The sequence below is a fragment of the Dermochelys coriacea genome, chromosome 12 (assembly GCF_009764565.3).
Source record: "Dermochelys coriacea isolate rDerCor1 chromosome 12, rDerCor1.pri.v4, whole genome shotgun sequence".
Classification (NCBI taxonomy): Eukaryota; Metazoa; Chordata; order Testudines; family Dermochelyidae; genus Dermochelys; species Dermochelys coriacea.
Genome location: NC_050079.1, coordinates 3361625 through 3381122, shown reverse-complemented (window position 1 = coordinate 3381122; position 19498 = coordinate 3361625). Strand labels below are relative to the sequence as shown.

General features: G+C 48.6%; 1 long non-coding RNA gene across 4 annotated transcripts; it reads left to right on the top strand.

Moving 5' to 3' along the window:
• Positions 1-450: 450 nt before the first annotated feature.
• Positions 451-13129, top strand: LOC119841209. Of its 4 annotated transcripts, XR_006275082.1 has the most exons (5): positions 1472-2540; positions 10781-10852; positions 11113-11481; positions 11827-12208; positions 12382-13129. It is a non-coding gene; the product is annotated as an uncharacterized LOC119841209 (long non-coding RNA). The 4 variants fall into 4 exon arrangements; XR_006275080.1 differs by lacking the exons at positions 10781-10852; positions 11113-11481; positions 11827-12208 and adding an exon at positions 3790-4150 and having other exon boundaries at positions 451-2204; positions 2303-3557; positions 12382-13043; XR_006275081.1 differs by having other exon boundaries at positions 1466-2540; positions 10781-11481.
• Positions 13130-19498: the final 6369 nt, after the last annotated feature.

Below are 19498 nucleotides of genomic sequence, written 5' to 3'. Positions count from 1 at the left end.
CACTGCTCCTTCCTGAATTAGCACAGGGAAAGCCCATCACTTCTCGGCCTCTCCCCCCACAAGAGCCACCACCAGCAGGGGCTACAAATGCCATTTGTGCTGCAGAGTGCTCCAGGGTCTCCCCTGCACAGCCTGCTGGTTGCTGCAACTCCCCTGCTACATGGGCTGTGTCAGCACTCCCTTCCACAGCTTCAGGAGAGGGTCACTCCCCAAAGATGGTACAGAGACACACTGACCCCTCCTAGGGTTCAAACCCACAGGTACTGGATGGTAACTAACCACGTGAGAGGGGCAATACACAACTTGTCTGTGTCAGTGTATAAAAGAGGGGTCATGGAAGGTACATCTGGCCAAGGGGGCAGTGGAAAATCCCACTGCTGACTGAGCTGGTCCATTCTCATGGGCGTCCATGTAGAGTCTATGGGGTGGCAGGACAAGTGCTTTGTTGACTACAAAGCTGTCCAAGCGCCTTTGCCACCGAACGAGTCTGTGGTCTTTTGGGCAGTTTGACTGAGGTCGGCTGGGCCAGCTACCTGGCCAGAGCCAGGACAACGTATGGGCCCACACAGCCAATAACAGGTGTCCTTTTATCAGAGCTCCCCGCGATCATGGAAGGGTGGAGCGATGGCTCTGGTATCTGCCCATCTCCAGCTAACACTGAAACCCCTGCCTGGATTCCCCTGCACAGGAGGTGCTGGCTGTCAGTCCCCTGGTGGGTCTGCAGCGATCGGCCTAGACCACAAGATGGAGGGCACAGCGCGGTGCCATGAAATGCAGCCAACAGGGTTAGTCCTGAGAGGGGCTGGGCACCTGCAGCTCCCACTGGTTCCCGAGGGAGATGCAGGAACTCAGCACTGCTCAGAATTGGCCCAATGTGATGCAGGTGGAACATTCCACCGTAGGGGTGGGGACCGAGTCAAACACAGAGGTGGAGACAGGCAGGGGAAGGGAACTATGACATAAGCTTTCATAGGTGAGGGCTACATAGTCCCACTCCATCCAAATCACAGGGAAAGGAGCCGTTCGTGACCCTGGAACTCACTGTCACAGACAGAGCCCCAGCTGGTGACTCTAGATCTGAAGTGTAATTTGACTCATGTGAGAGTTCAGAGCCAGCCAGTGCCTTCCCCCTACAGCTCCCCAGTGGGACGTGGGGCAGGTCTCTTTGCCCAGATGAGGAGGTGGTGACGATGACCCGCGACTCTGTTGTGATGCAGTGATTGTTGGGTCGGCCACCAGGGGCTGCAGCATTTCACACCAGGATGTCGCCCAGAGCACATGGCTGCTCCCTGTGGGTCTGAGTACAGGGACCAGGGTGACGGAGTAGGGCCTTGTGGGACCAACCTGCTTCCATTGCTAAAGAAGGGAATGTGAGACACAGAAGGATGAAGGAAAGAATTCTTGTAAGGAGGAAGGAAACAAGGCAGGGAAAAGACTGGGAGGGAGGGGAAATGAGGCATCAGATGGCGGGCGGGGGGAATGAAGAAGTTAGTGAGAAACACCAGGGAACTGAGGAAGGGACAGAGAAGAAAGAGGGAAGGGAAATGGGTGAGGAGAGAGACATGAAAAAGGAATGGGCAAAGAGGCTACAAGAGAAGAGAAAGGAGAAGCACAGAGGAAGTGGATGGGGGTAAGAACCAGGACGGTTTTCTTTAGCTTCAGGTAGAATCCTGATTGCCTTTGTCAAGACGTAGGCAAAGCAGCCAGGTGTAATGACTAGGGGTAATAATGGAGGCATTTGTACAATTCAGGAAGGAAAGGGTACAAGTGGCCATAGCTGAGAGGTGACATCAGCATGGTTCTCACCTTTCAAGAGACGACATTGCAGTTGGTCTGATTTCCGTTGATTGGTTCATTGCAGCTCGTCTGTCAGAAGTTCTTATTGTACCACTTTAGTAGTCAGAGAAACTGTTCCTATCAAAAGGTAAGGAATGCACTTTCTCCTAGCAATGGAGTGGAAACTAACCAATCTGAGTGTACTTTCAGGTGAAGGAAGTGAATCTATCCTTTGCTGTCAAAGGCTACAAGCAGTTTTGTCAGAATAAAGCAATATACATAACCAAAGCTTCCGAGAGGTTACAGAAATATCTACTTGTTCTACTCAAGAATAAGGAAGCCACTTATACCTACTAGATTGCTAAAAAAACAGCTGATTGTATGGAGAGGAACAAGATAAACCAATACAGGAATTCATCCCACAGAAGGTGTGCATTTATACTCACCGTTACAAAACGAATCCAATGACAAATCATTTACATTTATTGTCTCACAAAAATACTCTGTCAAACATTGATCTTTGCAGAAGGTCATATTTTGAGATACAAGGATGACAGATGGCTGTAGGATACAGGAATGAATTAGCGGATCCATCCTTTTAGGGAGGTAAGATATAGAATACACCCTTACCATAATAGTCAATGGTTCTGGTCATACTTTCAGGTGGAAGAAATGTAATGGATAAAATCATCACCTCTCTAAAGAGCACAAGAAGTTGCTGTACTGAATAAAGCAATAAAAAATTGGGAGTTACCTGTTCAGAGGTAAGGAAAGTCAGTAATTCTAACCAATGATCATGACATCTACTCCTTTCTCCTTCCCGGCTAATGGTTGGTTGTTCCTACAAGGATGTATCACAGAAAAAATGCAACTAACCAGAATGTGAAGATGAGCATTTAACCTGCTCTTACATTTGCAGAGATGAGTTGTCCAGCTGATTCTCTTTGTGCAGAATTGATCATTGTTGCTTATTTATCAAATGTCAAGAAGAAATCAGTGGAATTGATCATTTCTATCAAGAGGTAAGGAATGCACCTCCTCTCAGCACAGGGGCAGGAATAACAGACTCTGTTTCTATTTTCAGGTGAAATAAAGGTCTGACCATTGCAGGGGGGAAGGGGAGAAGATAAGAGGCTGCTGAATTTAATAATAGTCAGACAGGTAACAATACCTGGCCAGGGGGAAGAAAAGCATCTTTTACTTCTAGTTCAGAAAGAGGAAAGCAGCCAATTATATGCTTCAAGTTGTAACCAGTGTAGTTGGCTGTACCTCTAAGAATCAAAGCTTTGTGGTGCAACATCACTGAGAAGTAAGTGAGCACTGGGAAGTCTGTAGAAGCCTAATGATCTGGATGCTAAGGAAACATTTCTATTGATGACTCTTCATAACTGGTAATGAGAAATAATAATAAATAGTTGTCAGGTTTTGCTAACTGGAGATGTGAACAGACCAGGTGGCCATTCCTGCCAGGGAGAAGTAAGGGTAAGTGGCTGTCCCGGGCAAGGAGGTAAGAAATACCAGTCTCCAAACATCCATGTGTATATCAAGTGGTGTGGAGTTTACTTTCAGGGAGAACTGTGGAGGACCTTACTTGTCATGGGAGAGTGTGAAAAGCAGAGGCAAGACAAAGCAACATGGACTTGCCAGCTGCTGAATCCATGGAGGACTCCAATGAGAAGATGCTGTTATTTCAAGGAGCAACAAACAGAAAACAGAAGAGTCATTTCAAATAGTTCAGCTAGTTGCAAATCTGAATATGAAGCAAGTCAGCAGACGTGGAGGTAAGCATTTAAGTTTCCCTGGTTGTCAAATGAACCTCATACTAAAGCAACACTTACAGACCAAATAAATAGGTCACACATCTCCAGGTGGAAAAAGACCAGGGAGCTGTTGTGCTCTTGTGGGGATTAATGCAAATGCAACTAGCTGAACCAGGCATGTCAGTTGGGAAGGAAAAAAAGCACATTTCTTTCACATTCAAGTGGAAATGAATAGATCCTGTTATACTTTCAGATGAGAGAAATGCAGCTGATTTGAACTTTGAGGGTGTGAAAACTTCAGGAAGTTCCTAGAAGATCTGTGATATCTATAGGAAGGAAACCAGTGAAACTCATCACTGCTGCCAAGAGGTAAGGAACTCACCTCACAATGGAGAAACTAATGGATCTGGTTTCTCTTCAGGTGAAAGAAATGCAGCTGATCTGATCTGCTTGGGGTTGAGGACTATAAGCAGTCATATTACTTAAGAATAAAGGAACATGTTCCCAGACTTGCAGAGAGGAAAAAAAGTTGCCTTCCTTGACTGGAATGGGAAGACAATCCCTTATCACCATCAAGTTTCAAACCCCAATGCAGGAGACCATCACTGACAGAGGTGAGCGCTTAGGATTCTCTTATTGCCAAATGGAGCAGATCGTGATGCATCGTGTACATTTATGGGCCTGTAAAACTTATAATACGCAAACAAGTTACCTGTCAAATGCTGATCTCTACAGCCACAGCTGTGCTTTGCAGGAACTAGTTTGTGAAGCTGATTGGTCTTTTCAGGAAATAAGAGTTACAGATGCTCAGGATTTGAGTACAAAGTAATAGGAATGGAGCTGAACAGATCCAACACCTGAAAGGACAATTGGCTCTCATAAGATATGAGACCATGAAAAAGACCCTTCATTCAATAAAGCAACAGAATTGTCTCTGGGGAGAGGTAAGAAGCATTTGGTAAGTCTACCAAATGAGCATACAATCAGTGCCACAAAAGTACTAACTTCCATTGCATCAAAATGTTTGTTACAGCTGATCACACCATCCCAGAATCTAAGAGGAGCTCAGGGGGATGGCAGACATCGGGATTCATCTTTATCAGGAGGTGATGAACCTGCTTGTCACTTCTGAATAACATCAGTGGCTTTGGTTAGACTTTCAATTGAAGGAAACACAGCCAGTGTGGTCAGTATTCAAGAAACAATATTCAAAAGTTGCCTGGGGTCACCTCTTGGGCTAAGGGGAGCAGCTGGTCCCGTCTGCTGGGATGGAAGCAAAGAAGAAAGCACTGGCCACTGGCTAATACTGGGACACAGACAATACCCTGTCCCAGGCCCCTCCAGGGTATGTAACCATAGTGACCAGTGGGTCCTTTCCCCACTGTGGTCCTGGCTCACATGCACAGGGTGAAACTGATCGCCATGTTTGGGGTCAGGAAGGAATTTTCCTCCAGGGCAGATTGGCCAGAGACCCTGGAGGTTTTTCGCCTTCCTCTGGGGCATTGAGCAGGGACCAGCCCTTTGGGCCATTTAGAAACTGACAATAAAATCCATGAGAGAGAACTTGTCTCCCTTTGTTTTTGTAATTTTCTATAAACTCGTCCTGTGCCCCTCTGCCAAGCCCCTGCTACCAGCCATGCAGCACGGCAGAGTTCCTCCCCGGTGCATTCCTCCCTACCTCAGAGCCAGCATGGCCCCCCATGTCGCTCTTCCACCCCTGCAGGGCCCCAACGCAGGAGAGACCAGCCTGCCATCCAAGAGAGGGAACAGCCGTGTGCATGACCCCCAGGGATGAGAAGGGGAAATGGCAAGGTACACCGGTCAAGGGGAAAGCAGGAAGCACAGCGGCACTGTTACTACACTCCTCTCCCAGGATGCCCCGAGGGGCCAGGGCAAGGCCTTTGGTCAGCCACATTCAAGTGCTCTGCCCTGCTGCTGTGGTCATAAGAGCCCCTCTGGCCAAACCACTAACGAGCGGCTCTGAAAGGGATGGTCAATGACCCCAAAGCAGCTCTTCCATTGGCATGGTGGGGCCACTGCTTCCTGAGCACCCTAACTGGGTCCACAGGCTAGCAGGGAATAATAGTCCCCCAGGGCTGGTTCAGCTCAGGGAGCCATCAGGCATCCACGAAGCTCTTGCCGTCAGCCAGCCCTTTCCCAGGAGCTGGGGGCCAGAAGCCTCTGCCCTCTGCAGTCTGCTCCAGCTGTGCTGTCTTCTCCTTTAGACCCCCTCCAAGTCTGGCACCTCTCAGGGCAGTGCTGGGTTGGCCCACAAGAGCTCATTTCCCCCTGAATTGCCCAGCGTGGGGTCTGTAGATCTCATTGCAGGCATTCTGGGAAATCAGAACTCCATCATCTGCCCCAGGGGGACTGGGATCATGACCAGTTAATATTAGTAGCAGACGGCTGGAGGGTATGGAAAAGGAAGAGGGGCCAGCAACATGTTACTTCAGTTGTGCACTTCTATTTAATCTCCAGTTCCTGCTGCCTGCCTATCAACACCCTCTGCGTCCGCTTCCTGCCTCCCCACAATCAGCTTCGCAGCTGCACTCTGAACCCAAACCACAGGGCAATGCCCAAAACATTGTTGTGGGGTCTAAAATCTCTATAAACCCTTCTCCTGAAAGCCATTGGAGTCCGATTCTCCTTGCAGGGAGACAGCATCTCCAAGGTGAAGTCAATAGGAGTGACTCGTACCTTGGGAAGGTGGTTGGGGGGAGAATGTGATACCCTGTGCAAAGATACCATGTGAATTGTAGATGTGTCTCACAAACTGCAGTGCAAGAGGGCACCTAACAGTAGAGAAGACCAAAATGGGGGAAGTCCGTCTTGGTTTTCAGCTTCTATTTGGCAAAATGAACCCAAACCTAGGATGGAGGGACAAAGGTTAGATCACGGTTTTACTTTATTGTAACAGCCCAGAGATCATGGTGGAGTGATGGTTCCAGCTCGTCTCAGCCTGGCCCTAACTCGGCACCACGGTCTGTACACTTCCTGCCTAGGAGGAGCTGGCTGCAGGGCTATAAAACCACCAGTTAAAACCCCAGAGCCCAACCTGTGAAACATTCTGCAGGGTTGGTGATCACAGCCCCACCTACAACACAAAGAGCTGCTCCCTCCCTTCATGGGGAAGGGCAGAGCTTAACTGTGCATCAGGCTTCCACACAAACTGCAGCCCCAAGCTTTAGCCAGGGTCAAACACCACAAGACACAAAGCAGAGGGGCTGACGGCACAAAGACACAGGGCACACACAGAGGCTGGGCACCCGCAGCTCCCCCTGGTTTCAGAGGGAGATGCAGGAGCTCAGCATGTGGCCAGTGACAGAGGGACAGACATGAGTGGGGAGAGTGATGGAGACCCCGGCAAGGGGGGAGATCGGATTGAAGGCAGCGTCTGTCACAGCCTAGGGCTACATGAGACTCCTTCCAAAAGGACCCAATGGGAACCATCGCACGGCCGGGCTTCTCCCCACCTTGCCAAGGGCTCACTGCCACACCCAGCTCTGATGCAGTTTAGTCCCAAACTGGAACAAATCAAGACAGTTTTTCAGCTCACTTTCTGCATCTCCGGGGACTCTGGCAGATACTTCCTCCCATTTCCTATCCCAGTCTCCCTGAACCAGTTCCTCCTCACAGCCCCTTCCTCTCGGGAATGCCCTCTGCCCCTAATATCCACAGGTGCTGCCTTGCCCCCTTCATTGGCCCAACAGGGGTGCAGGACCTACTTCAGTTCCAGGTGCCAGCCACCAACTGACATACCACGCCCCTTAAGAAAAACCTACCCTTTCCCTTACTTCTGAGGCCCCCTCAGGGCTGCTCTTCCCCCCATTGCAGAACAAACTCCATAGAGACTCACATGTAGCCCTATTTCCCAAGTTCCCCACGCTCCTTAACGCCAGTCTTCTTCTCAGTCACTCTATAGAGTTTCATCTTCTCCAGGGTTTTGAGGTCTCTGCACGCAGTGTCTCCAGCTCTGCCTCAAACTCCTGACCATCAGTATCAGGCCACCCCTCTCCTCCCAGTGCCTGATGTTCTGCAGGCAGCTGCTCCTTCTGCTGCTGAACTATCGGTACCCCCATCCTGCAGCCTTCAGTCCTCCTGCGGCACCTCCCGCCTTCAGTACAGGAACCATAATGGGAACCACAGTGTCCCATTTCCTCGTCTGCAAAGGATCACTGCTTTCGCCTTGGCCCAGGAGGCTCCACCTGGGTCCCCATGCCCCCAGCCCAGCCCCCGCCACGCACACACAGAGCCCTGAGATCTGCCTAGGTCAGGGAACCCCCTTTCATGAACTCTAAATCTTTAAAAGTATAAAGCAGTGTCCTCTGGAGACAGGACAGAGTTGGTTTTTCAGAGACATTATTTTGGGAAATTCAGCTAAGAGCCCTTTTTATTGGGCACTCACTGCTCCTTCCTGAATTAGCACAGGGAAAGCCCATCACTTCTCGGCCTCTCCCCCCACAAGAGCCACCACCAGCAGGGGCTACAAATGCCATTTGTGCTGCAGAGTGCTCCAGGGTCTCCCCTGCACAGCCTGCTGGTTGCTGCAACTCCCCTGCTACATGGGCTGTGTCAGCACTCCCTTCCACAGCTTCAGGAGAGGGTCACTCCCCAAAGATGGTACAGAGACACACTGACCCCTCCTAGGGTTCAAACCCACAGGTACTGGATGGTAACTAACCACGTGAGAGGGGCAATACACAACTTGTCTGTGTCAGTGTATAAAAGAGGGGTCATGGAAGGTACATCTGGCCAAGGGGGCAGTGGAAAATCCCACTGCTGACTGAGCTGGTCCATTCTCATGGGCGTCCATGTAGAGTCTATGGGGTGGCAGGACAAGTGCTTTGTTGACTACAAAGCTGTCCAAGCGCCTTTGCCACCGAACGAGTCTGTGGTCTTTTGGGCAGTTTGACTGAGGTCGGCTGGGCCAGCTACCTGGCCAGAGCCAGGACAACGTATGGGCCCACACAGCCAATAACAGGTGTCCTTTTATCAGAGCTCCCCGCGATCATGGAAGGGTGGAGCGATGGCTCTGGTATCTGCCCATCTCCAGCTAACACTGAAACCCCTGCCTGGATTCCCCTGCACAGGAGGTGCTGGCTGTCAGTCCCCTGGTGGGTCTGCAGCGATCGGCCTAGACCACAAGATGGAGGGCACAGCGCGGTGCCATGAAATGCAGCCAACAGGGTTAGTCCTGAGAGGGGCTGGGCACCTGCAGCTCCCACTGGTTCCCGAGGGAGATGCAGGAACTCAGCACCGCTCAGAATTGGCCCATTGTGATGCAGGTGGAACATTCCACCGTAGGGGTGGGGACCGAGTCAAACACAGAGGTGGAGACAGGCAGGGGAAGGGAACTATGACATAAGCTTTCATAGGTGAGGGCTACATAGTCCCACTCCATCCAAATCACAGGGAAAGGAGCCGTTCGTGACCCTGGAACTCACTGTCACAGACAGAGCCCCAGCTGGTGACTCTAGATCTGAAGTGTAATTTGACTCATGTGAGAGTTCAGAGCCAGCCAGTGCCTTCCCCCTACAGCTCCCCAGTGGGACGTGGGGCAGGTCTCTTTGCCCAGATGAGGAGGTGGTGACGATGACCCGCGACTCTGTTGTGATGCAGTGATTGTTGGGTCGGCCACCAGGGGCTGCAGCATTTCACACCAGGATGTCGCCCAGAGCACATGGCTGCTCCCTGTGGGTCTGAGTACAGGGACCAGGGTGACGGAGTAGGGCCTTGTGGGACCAACCTGCTTCCATTGCTAAAGAAGGGAATGTGAGACACAGAAGGATGAAGGAAAGAATTCTTGTAAGGAGGAAGGAAACAAGGCAGGGAAAAGACTGGGAGGGAGGGGAAATGAGGCATCAGATGGCGGGCGGGGGGAATGAAGAAGTTAGTGAGAAACACCAGGGAACTGAGGAAGGGACAGAGAAGAAAGAGGGAAGGGAAATGGGTGAGGAGAGAGACATGAAAAAGGAATGGGCAAAGAGGCTACAAGAGAAGAGAAAGGAGAAGCACAGAGGAAGTGGATGGGGGTAAGAACCAGGACGGTTTTCTTTAGCTTCAGGTAGAATCCTGATTGCCTTTGTCAAGACGTAGGCAAAGCAGCCAGGTGTAATGACTAGGGGTAATAATGGAAGCATTTGTACAATTCAGGAAGGAAAGGGTACAAGTGGCCATAGCTGAGAGGTGGCATCAGCTTGGTTCTCACCTTTCAAGAGACGACATTGCACTTGGTCCAATTTCTGTTGGTTGGTTCATTGCAGCTTGTCTGTCAGAAGTTCTTATTGTACCACTTTAGTAGTCAGAGAAACTGTTCCTATCAAAAGGTAAGAAATGCACTTTCTCCTAGCAATGGAGTGGAAACTAGCCAATCTGAGTGTACTTTCAGCTGAAGGAAGTGAATCTATCCTTTGCTGTCAAAGGCTACAAGCAGTTTTGTCAGAATAAAGCAATATACATAACCAAAGCTTCCGAGAGGTTACAGAAATACCTACTATTCTAGTCAAGAATAAGGAAACCACTTATACCTACTAGATTAGTAACAAAACAATTGATTGTATGAAGTGAGAAAAGATAAACCAATACAGCAATTCATCCCACAGAAGGTGTGCATTTATACTCACCGTTACAAAACAAATCCAGTGACAAATCATTTACATTTGTTGCCTGACAAAAATACTCTGTCAAACATTGATCTTTGCAGAAGGTCATATTTTGAGATACAAGGATGAAAGGCTGTAGGATACAGGAAGGTATTAGTGGATCCATCCTTTTAAGGGAGGTAAGTAATACAATACGCCATTGCCATAATAGTCAATGGCTCTGGTCACACTTTCAGGTGGAAGAAATGTAACTGATGGAATCGTGACCTCTCTAAGGAGCACAAGAAGTTGCTGTACTGAATAAAGCAATAAAAAATTGGGAGTTACCTGTTCAGTCGGTAATTCTAACCGATGATCATGACATCTGCTCCTTTCTCCTTCCTGGATAATGATTGGTTGTTTCTACAAGGCTGTATCACAGAAAAAGTGGAATTAACCAGAGTGTGAAGATGAGCATTTAACCTGCTCTTACATTTGCAGAGATGAGTTGTCCAGCTGATTCTCTTTGTGCAGAATTGATTATTGTTGTTTATTTATCAAATGTCAAGAAGAAATCAGTGGAATTGATTTCTATCAAGAGGTAAGAAACAAACCTCCGCTCAGCACAGGGGCAGGAATAACAGACTCTGTTTCTATTTTCAGGTGAAATGAAGGTCTGACCATTGGGGGAGGGGGGGAGATAAGAGGCTGCTGAATTTAATAATAGTCAGACAGGTAACAATACCTGGCCAGGGGGAAGAAAGCATCTTTTACTTCTAGTTCAGAAAGAGGAAAGCAGCCAATTATATGCTTCAAGTTGTAACCGGTGTAGCTTGCTGTACCTCCAAGAATCAAAGCTTTGTGGTGGAACATCACTGAGAAGTAAGTGAGCACTGGAAAGTCTGTAGAAGCCTAATGATCTGGATGCTAAGGAACCATTTCTATTGATGACTCTTCATAACTGGTAATGAGTAATAATAATAAATAATTGTCAGGTTTTGCTAATTGGAGATGTGAACGGACCAGGTGTCCATTCCTACCAGGAAGAAGTGAGGGTAAGTGGCTGTCTGGGGCAAGGAGGTAAGAAATATCGGTTTCCAAACATCCATGTGTATATCAAGTGGTGTGGAGTTTACTTTCACGGAGAAGAACTGTGGTGGACCTTACTTGTCATGGGGAGAGTGTGAAAAGCAGAGGCAAGACAAAGCAACATGAACTTGCCAGATGCTCAATCCATAGAGAACTCCAATGAGAAGATGCTATTATTTCAAGGAACAGCAAACAGAGAACAAAGAGTCACTTCAAATAGTTCAGCTAGTTGAAAATCTGAATATGAAGCAAGTCAGCAGAACACAGACATGGAGGTAAGCATTTAAGTTTCCCTGCTTGTCAAATGAACCTCATTCTAAAGCAACACTTACAGACCAAATAATGCAATGCAACCGATGAAGTGAGCTGTAGCTCACGAAAGCTTATGCTCTAATAAATTTGTTAGTCTCTAACGTGCCACAAGTACTCCTTTTCCTTTAGACCAAATAAGTAGGTCACACATCGCACATGCCCAGAGGGAAGAAGACCAGAGGGCTGTTGTGCTCTTGTAGGGATAAATGCAAATGCAATTAGCTGAACCAGGCATGTCAGTTGGGGAGGAAAAAAGCACATTTCTTTCACATTCAAGTGGAAATGAATAGATCTTGTTATACTTTCAGATGAGAGAAATGCAGCTGATTTGAACTTTGAGGGTGTGAAAACTTCAGGAAGTTCCTAGAAGATCTGTGATATCCACAAGTACTCCTCTATCTACAGGAAGGAAACCAGTGAAACTCATCACTGCTGCCAAGAGGTAAGGAACTCACCTCACAATGGAGAAACTAATGGATCTGGTTTCCCTTCAGGTGAAAGAAATGCAGCTGATCTGATCTGCTTGGGGTTGAGGACTATAAGCAGTCATATTACTTAAGAATAAAGGAACACATGTTCCCAGACTTGCAGAGAGGAAAAAAAGTTGCCTTCCTTGACTAGAATGGGAAGACAATCCCTTATCACCATGAAGTTTCAAACCCACAATGCAGCCGACTATCACTGACAGAGGTGAGTGTTTAGGATTCTCTTATTGCCAAATGGAGCAGATCATGATGCATCGTGTACATTTATGGGCCTGTAAAACTTATAATAAGCAAACAAGTTACCTTTCAAATGCTGATCTCCACAGCCACAGTTGTGCTTTGCAGCAGCTAGTTTGTGAAGCTGATTGGGCTTTTCAGGAGAAGAGTTACAGACACTCAGAATTTGAGCACAAAGGAATAGTAATGGAGCTGAACAGATCCAACACCTGAAAGGACAATTGGATCTCATAAAATATGAGACCATGAAAGAGACCCTTCATTCAATAAAGCAACAGAATTAGCTCTGAGGAGAGGCAAGAAGCATTTGTTAAGTCTACCAAATGAGCATACAATCAACTCTACAAAATTGCTAACTTATGTTGTGTCAAAGAGTTTGTTACAGATGATCATACATCTCAGGATCTAAGAGTTGCTCAGGGGCATGGCAGACCTCTGGGGATTCATCTTTATCAGGAGGTGATGAATCTGCTTGTCAGTGGCTTTGGTTAGACTTTCAAATGAAGGAAACACAGTCAGTGGGGTCAGTATTCAAGAAACAATGTTGAAAAGTTGCCTGGGGTCACCTCTTGGGCTAAGGGGAGCAGCTGGTCCCATCTGCTGGGATGGAAGCAAAGAAGAAAGCACTGGCCACTGGTTAGTACTGGGACACAGGATATTGGACGGGCCTGGGACAGGGTATGTAACTATAGTGACCACTGGGTCCTTTCCCCACTGTGGTCCTGGCTCGCATGCACAGGGTGAAACTGATCGCCATGTTTGGGGTCAGGAAGGAATTTTCCTCCAGAGCAGATTGGCCAGAGACCCTGTAGGTTTTTTGCCTTCCTCTGGGGCATTGAGCAGGGACCAGCCCTTTGGGCCATTTAGAAACAGACAAACAATAAAATCCGGCAGAGAGAACTTGTCTCCCTTCATTTTTTGCATTTTCTATAAACCCATCCTGTGGCCCTCTGCCAGACCCCTGCCCTCAGCCACGCAGCAGGGCAGAGCCCCTCCCCGGTGCATTGCTCCCCCTGTCAGATCCAGCCTGGCCCCCAGGTCACTCTTCCACCCCAGCAGGGTCCCAGCACAGGGGAGACCACCCTGCCATCCCAGAGTGGGAACAGCCATGGGCAGAGCCCCCTCAGGGTTGGGGAGGGGAAATGGCCACGTGCACCGGTCGAGGGGAAAGTAGGAAGCACAGCCAGGGACCAGGGCAAGGCCTTTGGTCCGCCACATCCAATCGCTCTGCCCCGCTGCTGGGGTCATAAGAGCCCCTCTGGCCAAGCCAGTGATGAGCGGCTCTGAAAGGGGTGGTCAATGACCCCAAAGCAGCTTTTCCATTGGCAAGGTGGGGCCACTGCTTCCTGAGCGTCTGAATGGGGCCCACAGGTTAGCAGTGAATAATAGTCCCCCAGGGCTGGTTCAGTTCAGGGAGCCCCTTGCTTCAGAGGGGGCTATCGGGCATCCAAGAAGCTCTTGCCTTCAGCCAGCCCTTTCCCAGGAGCTGGGGGCTGGAAGCCTCTGCCCTCTGCAGTCTGCTCCAGCTGTGCTGTCTTCTCTTTTAACCCGCCCCCCAAGTCTGGCACCTCGCAGGGCAGTGCTGGGTTGACCCACACGAGCTCATTCTCCCTGAATTGCCCAGTGTGGGGTCTGTAGATCTCATTGCAGGCATTCTGGGAAATCAGAACTCCATCATCTGCCCCAGGGGGACTGGGAGCACGACCAGGGGACACGAAACAGGGTCAGTTAGTATTATTAGCACACGGCTGGAGGGGATGGAAAAGGGAGAGGGGCCAGCAACATGTTACTTCAGTTGTGCACTTCTATTTAACCTCCAGTTCCTGCTGCCTGCCTATCACCAACCCCTGCGTCCACTTCCTGCCCCCCCCCAACGCCAATCAGATTCGCAGCCGTACGCTGAACCCAAACCACAGGGCAATACCCAAAACATTGTTATGGGATCTAAAACCTCTATAATCCCAGTTTCCTGAAAGCCATTGGGTCCGATTCTCCCTGCAGGGAGACAGCATCTCCAAGGTGAAGTCAATAGGAGTGACTCGTGCCTTGTGAAGGCGGTTGGGGGGAGAATGTGATACCCTGTGCAAAGATACCATGTGAATTGTAGATGTGTCTCACAAACTGCAGTGCAGGGGGGGACCTAACACTAGAGAAGAGCAAAATGAGGGAAGGCTGTGGCCTTGGTTTTCAGCTTCTATATGGCAAACGAACCCAAACCTAGGCTGGTGGGAGGAAGGTCAGATCAGGGTTTTACTTTATTGTAACCCCCCCTCTCCCCTCCTCCCTCCCCCAGAGATCATGGTGCGGTGGAGTGATGGTTCCGGCCAATCTCAGCTTGCCCTAACTCGGCACCATGGTCTGTACACGCCCTGCCTAGGAGGAGCTGGCTGCAGGGCTATAAAACCACCAATTAAAACCCCAGAGCCCAACCTGTGACACATTCTGCAGGGTTGGTGATCACAGCCCCACCTACAACACAAAGAGCTGCTCCCTCCCTTCATGGGGAAGGGCAGAGCTTAACTGTGCATCAGGCTTCCACACAAACTGCAGCCCCAAGCCTTAGCCATGGTCAAACACCACAAGACACAAAGCAGAGTGGGGCTGATGGCACAAAGGCACAGGGCACACACAGAGGCTGGGCACCCGCAGCTCCCCCTGGTTTCAGAAGGAGATGCAGGAGCTCAGCATGTGGCCAGTGACAGAGGGACAGACATGAGTGGGGAGAGTGATGGAGACCCCGGCAAGGGGGGAGATCGGATTGAAGGCAGCGTCTGTCACAGCCTAGGGCTACATGAGACTCCTTCCAAAAGGACCCAATGGGAACCATCGCACGGCCGGGCTTCTCCCCACCTTGCCAAGGGCTCACTGCCACACCCAGCTCTGATGCAGTTTAGTCCCAAATCAAGACAGTTTCTCAGCTCACTTTCTGCATCTCCGGGGACTCTGGCATATACTTCCTCCCATTTCCTACCCCAGTCTCCTTCAGCCAGTTCCTCCTCACACCCCCTCCCCCTCGGGAATGCCCTCTGCCCCTTATAGCCCCAGATGCTGCCTTGCCCCCTTCTTTAACACTCCTTTACGCCAGTCTTCGTTTCAGTCACAGTCTATAGAGTTTCATCTTCTCCAGGGTTTCGAGGTCTCTGCACGCAGGGTCTCCAGCTCTGCCTCAAGCTCCTGACCATCAGGACCAGGCCACCCCCTCCTCCCCAGTGGCCTGATGTCCTGCAGGCAGCTGCTCCTTCTGCTGCTGAACTATCGCTACCCCCATCCTGCAGCCTCCAGTCCTGGGCATTTAATAGCTGTCTGCTTTTACCACAGGCAGAATTATTGCCGGCTGATCACTACCTCCCATGACTGACACTGGAACCAGTCTCCTGCATATTAAGATACTGATAAGTTACTAGAGATACAACATCCTTTTCTCCCATCTGCCTTAATGTTTTATCCAGGATTAACTGTACTTTCCTAGATCACTGGGGCATCTGAGCTCACTTGAAAAGGGAACATAGTAGGGGTTGTGACCTGGGACAAGGTTTTTCTTGCTTGCATTTCACTCTTGAAACAGCAGATTTTTCCTACCCTGGTTTTGGCAAAGGAATGAAGAATCAGAATGGGTCGGTAGTCTGTATCCTCAACAAGTATTTAGGCCCTGAACTCCTGTTGAAATCCCTGGGAATTAGGAGTTTAAACATCTTGGCGGATGTGGTCCAGTGACCTCACAATAGACCAAGCTGCAAGTGGTCCGGTGCTCAAACGAGGCAGGAGAGAACGCTGATCAACAGTGGAAGGGGTTTCATTAGACAAAATTGTAGGAGAGCCAAAAAATTCAGGTTTTGAAAACTGAAAAGTTTAGGGAAATATTTTTTGTTTTTCAAGAAAAACCCAACAAATTCACAGAAACATTCACTTGTTCCTTTCCAAAGTTTGTGGGAAATATTTAACAGTTTCTGACCAGGTCTAGCCCAAGAGTCCCTGTACAGTTTTCTTTCAGGCTGTATGCACCAATCCATCTGCTGGAACAGAATGTAACTAATCCAGTTCAGGAATGGTGTTGTAGCTCTGTTGGTCCCAGGGTGTGAGGTAATATCTTTTACTGGACCAAGTTCTGATGGTGGAGGAGACAAGCTCTCCAGCTTCTTGTGACCTGAAGAGCTCTGTGGAGCTTGAAAGGCAGCAAAAGTTGGTTCAGTAAGAGATTACCTGCCTCACCCACCTTGTCTCTGTTTTACGAGTGTCAGTCGCCAGGATACCTGGAACTCGGTGGAGCTGGTAGCAGAGATCACAGCTACCAGCCCATGCAGTGTGTGTGCCTGGCAGCCTGAAACACAGCTCATTACCACCATCCATTGATGGAAAGATGAAAGCAGCCAACAGGTGCTCCATCAGCTCTTTACCCAGAACTCCATAGACAGGAACTGTCCCGAGAAGGAACTCGGCCACCCTCTGTCAGCAAACAGGGGAAAGTACAGCTGAAAAACTCATTTCCTAAGCTTTCTACCTGAAATCCTCCATGACATTTTGGGTCCTCACCTGGATTGTACACGAGCTCCAAGTCGGTCAGATGATGGGACTGAACAGAGAAAGCAAGAGTGAGGGGAACAAGGCTCCTACATGGTGGCAAGAACTCCACTCAGGGGTCCTGTCATCCTCTCCACAGAGGACCAGTAGTGCAAGTAGGGTGGTACTCTCCAGTACGCAGTACCAGCAAGAGATTTTTAGTGTGTATGGGGTACCGGAAAGACTTGGGGCTAGCCCCCGCCCTCCAGTGTGTGGGTGGGGCTGTGCTCTGCTCCTTAAAGGAGCAGAACATGGCTAGGGAGGGCATTCATTCTTTATATGGCTTTAACAGCACAGTGCATGTGCTAACAAACTTACACAAAGGCTTTGTTTAAGTTTGCTAGCATATGTATTGTGCTGTTAAGTTGGTCAGGAGTCCTCAAGAGGGGAGGGGTTGGGGGGGATGGGATGGAGGGTGTTTAAACGATGTTTTTGATTCTGTTTCTCCCCATTGGTCTGAACTATCCATGACATTCATACTGCATCACATCAAGTCCAACTCATTAGAGGAATGCCCCTGCTTGCACTGACCAGAGGATGTTTGGATTCTGATGTCAGCCCAGTTCTGCAGCCTGACAGGAATCAGGTGTTGTTCCCAGTGTGCCTAGAATGCTTCTTTGCCGCCAAATTAGTCTAACATGCATTTTGCTAACTGGAACTGGAGTAGCAAAACAAAGAAAACAAATGCCTCATTTTCCAGCTTTGTGATGAGAGAACTACTAGTGAAGACGGGTTTCAGAGTAGCAGCCGTGTTAGTCTGTATTCGCAAAAAGAAAAGGAGTACTTGTGGCACCTTAGAGACTAACAAATTTATTAGAGCATAAGCTTTCGTGAGCTACAGCTCACTTAATGCCAGACACTGACGACCTTAAACCAGCTGCTTCAGGAATCTGCCAAGAACTTTGCTGAAAATATATTGCTCATTTTAGCAACGGAGCTCAGAATTATCACACATCTCAAAGAGGCAGAGGTTCACAGATTTGCAAACCAAAAAACCTGTGTTACGCTTTAAATCACCTTAGCAGAAGCCAGGTTTATGAATTTTAAAAAGTTAACTGCAAAGGAACACTGAAGCCCATTAACCTGAGTGGGCCAGCCAGTGTGTCTTCACTGACTAAAGGTGCAGTCACACCTGAAGAGCTAAAAATTAACCTCGCCCTTTTAGGCTAAATGGAGTCATGTCACTGGCTCCATCTCTGTTGTTACTTAACAGATAACAAAACTCCAGGGGGGCCTGGTGCTAACACACAGGGTTGCAGGTACGTAGTGTGATCTTTCAAAATTTCTTTTTGGAATAGTCATGTACATGAAATAACTGGTACTTATGATTATGCTATTTCTATGCATGTGTATTCATCTTGGTATCTGAAGTTATGAATATTATCAATTTTCAGAGTAGCACGAAAGCTTATGCTCAAATAAATTTGTTAGTCTCTAAGGTGCCACACGTACTCCTTTTCTTTTTTGTGAATATTATCAATGTTTGCTCCTGTGGTAACGCCCTCAAGCCAGCACATGAAGGGACAAGTCAAGTTGAATGGCCCATTAAGGAACACTTAGCTCACAATGGAAAACGCCTGTCTACACTTAATGGACTTTCTGTGAACTCTAACTAGAAGATGGGTGGGGGTGAGGGTCTAACTTGCCTGAAGTGAGCTGTAGCTCACGAAAGCTTATGCTCTAATAAATTTGTTAGTCTCTAAGGTGCCACAAGTACTCCTTTTCTTTTTGCGAATACAGACTAACACGGCTGCTACTCTGTAACTTGCCTGTGTGACTCCAAACACCATCTTTCACAGTGAGAAACCTGAAACCAGTGAGAACAAATTTCCCTTTACTTGGCACTTGGCAGAAGCTAAAAGGCCGTGGCCTGGAAACATCTCCATTTTGCCTCTTTCCTGCTCTAGCCTCTGGCCTATGAACATCTACTAATGGGAGCATTCTAACCAAGGGACTGAGGACTTTAAGGTAATCTGGAGCCTTCATATTTCCTTGATCCTTTGCAGATGGACTTATGAGTTGGATATGGTACAGAGACTGTTCTAGCCTCATTGATTGCTGATTTCACTCTTGCAATGGACAAAGTTCAGATGTCTGCTGATTTTCTCACATGAGTCAGCAGCCTTTGATACCTGTGGTATAAGCAACATAGCCCTTGCTTGCGTGGTTTTGTTCTTTCCTCTCCAAATGTCAAAGCCTGTTCCCACTGAATTCAATAGCAAAACTCATTTTGATTTCAATGGGAACAGGAGTTGGCCCCAAGAGATCAGAGAATGTGCTTTTGATCAATTGCTTATTTGTCCAGAGACAGTTCTCATGCATGTTCTGCCAGGCTGATTTTGATTGCCCCTCCTGTATGTCATGCTGTGGAAAATAATCAAACGATGTGGGCTGTAGTTCTGTCAAGATGTCCATGGCACACACAGTTCTATGCCTCTTTTCCATCAAACCCAGATGGCGCTGCATCTTTGCTTTCCTACTGCCTGGCGGAGAGCAAGACTTATATAAAGGCAAGCTGACAGAAGCTTAGTTTGGAAATAAGGGAGGCACTGATAGCGTGTTAAGGGAAAGCGGGGTGATTGTCCTTCCTGTCCTTCTGTCATTTAAGAAGTTTTCAATTTGGGGTGCTGGTGAATCCTCAATGACACCTGGAAGTATAGGTGGCACCAGGGGCCCAAAGCATCATTTTACACTGGTAAGG